Source organism: Triticum dicoccoides, chromosome 5B, assembly GCF_002162155.2.
Source record: "Triticum dicoccoides isolate Atlit2015 ecotype Zavitan chromosome 5B, WEW_v2.0, whole genome shotgun sequence".
Taxonomy (NCBI): domain Eukaryota; kingdom Viridiplantae; phylum Streptophyta; class Magnoliopsida; order Poales; family Poaceae; genus Triticum; species Triticum dicoccoides.
Genome location: NC_041389.1, coordinates 12,861,846 through 12,867,470, shown reverse-complemented (window position 1 = coordinate 12,867,470; position 5,625 = coordinate 12,861,846). Strand labels below are relative to the sequence as shown.

Below are 5,625 nucleotides of genomic sequence, written 5' to 3'. Positions count from 1 at the left end.
CGAGACTTCAACCTGGGATATGTACCCCAACTAACCAGTTTCGAACATATTTGTACTACTTGTTGGTGGAGGTAGATTAAAAGTTACTCCCTCCGGTCCTTTTTAGTTCGCATATAAGATTTGTCTGAAGTCAAGCCTCATAAAGTTTCACCAACTTTATAGAAAAAATGCCAACATTCACAATATGAAATCAATGTCAGTAGATGCGTCATGACTTAAATTTTCATATTGTATAACTTTAGCATGTATATGTTGATATTTTTTTCATATAATATGGTCAAACTTTATGAAGTTTGATTTAGACAATTCTTATATGCAGAGTAAAAAAGACTGGAGGGAGTATATGGACAGATCACCATAATAGCTTGGCAAGTGGGTAATGAAAGAATAGATGCTGAATCGACTCCTTGTTACCACAAAAAGGACTACACACACACCCACACAGAGAAAACATCACACTTAAAGAGCTACCTTCAGAGTGCAAATGACCATTTGGACACAAACAAACACACCCCCACAAGACAGCACTCTGAAAGAACTATCTACAACCCAAGCGGCGGAACAACTACAACGTGAATATACACAGTTTTTGCAACCTTGTGCTTGATAGTGCTACCCTAGTGTCAGCTGCCATTGTCCATTTCCCGTGAACTGGATTTATCTTGCCTCTGGATCATGCAAAACCATGGCAGCAGCATTGCGACCAGGGGCACCCATCACCCCGCTGCCTGGGTGTGCACCATTGCCGCAAAGGTACAGACTCTTCACAGGGGTTCTGTAATCTGACCTGTATGGTGCAAAAATAAAAACAGGTTAGCCATGATCACAGAGGCATGAGTTTTGAACCTTAGAAGGGTCAACGGTGGCCAAAGAAGAACTAAGGCCGCGTTCGGCAGCCCACCGGCTCCATCGAATCCTAGAATCTGCGGAGCAGCTATTTACTCGCTCCAGGGATTTTAACTACATCTCCGTCCGCTCCGGGAGCGGAGCCGTGGAGCGGAGGGGCACCGAACGCGCCCTAAATATGCATATGACTGGAAAATACCATCCCTTGGCATGCCTCATTAGGAAGAGAGAATCCAAGCCCATTGCGCCGTGAAAGATCAGGTGCAGCCTATAATTGATGCGCTGAAGTGTGGTGCATTCTCATTGACCAAGGAAAAGCATCTTTCAGCAAATGATTTCTGACAATTGGTTTCGATCAAAATGGACAACAATTGGTAGCTGGACCCAAATTCAGAAGAAGAAAAATCTGCACAAAGTGACCGCTCACAATTCCCATAGGCATGTTATATGACGCCAACACACACCTAGTGTGGCCAGACTATGCTCTTTATTATCCTATAAGACACCAGAGAAAACATAATTACCTACTTCAGTGCATAGATGTAAGTTAACCAATTTGTTTATCAACTATCACGTTTTATGGTCATTTAGTATCTGAAGTCGAGTCCCTTATGATCGATAGGTATTCCCTAGAAACTTCATAGATTTCAGAATAGCATTGCAGATTGTCTGGCAAGGTATAATCGCTTTGAACGTGCTACGGTTGTGTGTCTCGACACAGGACCCCATGTATTGAGGATCTCTTGCCGAAGGATTGTAACACAATCTTATAGTGGAATAAACTACTATTGATCTCGCAAAAAAAAACTATCACGTTGACATTCAATAGGTTCAAAAAGACCTAGAGGTGTGAAAATCTCTTCTAAACATGTCCTAGTCCGAAAGGTCACGTATCATTCCCATTCTTATTAGGAGGGGGTCGAGAATTCAGTACTCACATAACCAGGTGGTCCAACACATATGTTAGCCCAACTATAGTGAAATCGATGTTCCACTGCGTGATCCGCTACATGGCAGCATACCCTCCTTGTCTGCTTGGTAGCTCAACAGATTGACACCATCCCTAACCTCGAAGAGGTCCAAACTCAGCTCTGCGAATTGTCAAGCGTTCTCCCGACTTGATGACGGTCATTTTGTCCGTGAAAGGTGAGGATCACCAAGAGTGAGGTGTGTCACAAATGTTTTCTCAGGGATGTTGTTACCATTGAACTCTTGAATCTCTCGGTGTAATCACCCCAAAGAACAAGGAAGTATCGGCTTCGGCGTCCATTGGATGCTCCACCAGGTGTCAAACCACTCCGTCGAACACCGTTGACTCTAGCTCCTGGCCGCTTGGTACTCTGGCAGCTACGGCGCCTTATTCGCCTTCCACCTCTCCATGGTCCTCCTTTCCAGCACTACACAGGGCGCCAGTTTCAGTGGCGAGATTGCTGACATATCTGGCGCCCACAAGGTCTCTGCTGCCACGAGGCAGCGGAGGGCTGCTCTGACCGCTCCATGGCATAGACATCGCAGATTGTGTAGGCGCCGGAGCCAGAGGAAGGACGGGGCGCGGCCGGGCTGCAAGGCTGCACCGCCGGATACAACGGTCGACGCTGCATGGGCGGCATGGTTGGTGGCGTGCACCATGGCGCTGATTGGGGAAATACCATTATATTTTGTTTCCCCCCAATATTTCATTTCAGGGTATCCCATAGACTAGACACCAAAATAGAAAAGAAAGAATACTAACGATACAACATTGGACCTTTGACATACTAATTCATAAGGCAAGTGAGTATATATAGGGCTATACGTTGTTTTGGTTAGCTAAGCATGTGGCAAGTGTGTTGGCAAGTCATTCAAGAAGCGTTCTATTATCTCTCTCTTATCATGTGAGTACGCGCTGCAAAATCATGTGATCATTCTATTTGCATGTGTTTGTTTCCTCTTGCAGGAAGAGAAGGAAAAAGAGTGAAAAAACTCATGAAATGAGCAGGTTAATGTCAATTGCATGAAGAAGGGTGAGAGGTTCATGGATGCCTGTTGTATAAATACCCCTATTCAAGCCATGCAGCACACGTTGTTGGATGGTAGTTCAAATGTGTCTCCAACCTTCGTGTTGTTTTTTCCCAACCATCCTTTTCATGTACGTATCAGATTGTTGGAATCGGCCATTAATCTTAACATGTATCAGATTGTTGGAACCTTCGTGTTGTTTTTTCCCAACCATCCTTTTCATCTTCTTCATAATTGATCAAACTGGAGGTTTGGGAGAATCTACTGATAAAGAAGAAAATAGACACAAGCACATAACTGGGAATAATCGGCTCCAATAAGAAAACCAAAATGAGAATAGCTACACAAGCAGTTCATTCAGAAAATGCTTCTCTCTTCTTTTCTTTTCTTTTTTTGAAAAGGAGGAAGACCCCCGGCCTCTGCATCAGAAAATGCTTCTCACAACTCCTCGTTTCAATCATGTAAGTATGCATGATAAACGTGCCTCTACCAGATGGCTTAGCAACAAGGCTCGCATTCTGATACAAGAGATTACAACATCACAGGTACTCTTGCTTTTTCAGCCTTGAGCTTAAAATGCTACTCTAGTGCCAGCTGCCAACTTCCATGAATTACATCTATCTTGCCTTGAGATCATCCCAAATCATGGCAGCAGCGTTGCGGCCCGGGGTGCCTATCACCCCGCCGCCGCCTGGGTGCACACCGCTGCCGCAGAGGTAGAGCCATTCACAGTGGTTTTGTAATCTGACATGTATGGTGCAAAGAGAAACAGGTTAGCCATTATCATAAAGGCATGAGTTTTGAACCTTAGAAGAATCAAAGGTTGTGAAATAGAAGGGACCAGAGCACAACTTAATATGCATGTGACTCGAACATACCATCCCTTGGCAGGCCTCATCGGGAAGAGGGAACCCAAGCCCATCGCGCCGTGAAAGATGTGTTGCCACCTGGGAAATGTGAATCGTCTCTCCTTTAGCTAAAAAATTCCAACTGGTAAAAGGAAGGAATGATACATAATGGTATCCGGTCTGCGTGTGTGTGTGTGTGGCTTACAAAAGATAAATGTATACATGGTACGAAGAGATATTACCTGTTAGGCCAAACTCCCTTTCAAGATCAGGTGGGTCAGCAACTCAGCATATCATAGCCTATCGCTGATGAGCTAAAGTGCGGTGCATACTCATCGATCAAGGAAAATCGTCTTTTAGCAAATGATTTCTGAAAAATGGTATCAATCAAAATGGTCGACGATCGGTAGGTGGACCCAAATTCAGAGAAATAGTTCTATCCGCACAGTGACAGATCACAATGCCTTAGGGCAAGGGCATCATCGTCTACTCTTTTAAGGTATAAGTAGAAATTATTTGCGAGGCAGTATACACAGGAAGAAGTGTGGGCTGTGGTGAAGTGCAAAGATTAAACACGCAGTGCATCATTAGACTAAAACGTAAGGCGGATCAACTTACTCTAAGATCGGGTCCTGTCAACTGACTTCCGACAGTGTGTAAGGTGTGTACTGAACAAAGAGGTGGCGATCGGCTCATCCTCATTTCTGTTGTTCTGGACTCAATCCTCACGTATTTCATGTCAGTATTTCGCATCCCCAAGAAAGCACTCAAAACAATTGACTCTCTGAGAAGGGCGTTTTTTTGGGCTGGGGAAGATGCTTGCTCAGGTGTTCAATGTCTTATTGCATGGAAAAATGTTTGCTTACCAAAAAAATTAGGTGGTTTAGGGCTTAAAAACCTGCAGGTCCAAAACAATTGCCCCCTCATGAAATTTGCCGCCAAAGCACTCTCCTCCGCACAGACACCTTGGTTAGAGTGGCTTGATCTCCAACACCCCAACGCCCTAGTTTCATCATCCCCTCAAACCTCCTTTGTTTGCCGCACAATTTCACAAAAAATCCCTACCCTACAAACTATCTCGTTCGTGCTAACAAACAATGGCTCACATACTTATTTCTGGCTTGACACTTGGCTAACCCCACAACCCCTTGCCATCACCTTCCCCCACCTGTTTTCACACTCCACCCTAGAGCTGGTTAAAGTGGCTAATATTTGGTGTTTCAGTATCCAAGCTAACCTCCGTAATCGTCTCACTCTCACGGCAGAACAAGAGCTTGTTTCGCTTCTGGCTATTTTGCAGGACTTCATGCCCTCGGCAGGAGAAGATCAACGGTTCCTACAACATGGCATTGGCTTCACCGCCAGGCACGCGTACGGTGCCCTCATGGCTCGGCTAGATAACGATCTCGTTGCTCCCCTCATTTGGAGCGCCAAGGCTCCTCGAAAGCTTAAAGTCTTTGCCTGGCTACTCTTCAAAGACCGTCTCAATACTAGGGTCAATCTTGCACACAAGCATATAATTTCTTCAGATATATATGCCCCCGGTGTGCTAGATTACCTGAAGACTCCAGCCACCTTTTGATCACATGTCCTCTTGCCAATAGGATTTGACAACGTCTTGGGTTTCTGCCACAAGCCGACGACATCACGGAGCTCAGGGACATCAATCTACCTCCTCTTCTCTCTACCACAACATGTCCCTTGGTCCTCATGGCATTATTATGGAAGATTTGGGCAGCACGTAATGACATGGTGTTTAGGAATATCGATCAAAGCTCTGTAATCACCCTTAGGAACCTTATTTCTGATTTGGACCTGTGGTCTCATCGTCTTGTGGAAACACAAGACAAGAAGGACGTCTTCTCGTGGCGCTCCTACCTCTCTGCACGTTGCATCGTGCCTATGTAATTTTGTACCCGCTGCCACGACAGTC

The 5,625-nt window shown here is 45.1% G+C and overlaps 1 pseudogene; it reads right to left on the bottom strand.

Annotated features, from left to right (window-relative positions):
* Positions 1-657: 657 nt before the first annotated feature.
* Positions 658-5,625, bottom strand: part of LOC119308882 — a 5,822-nt pseudogene continuing 854 nt past the window's right edge.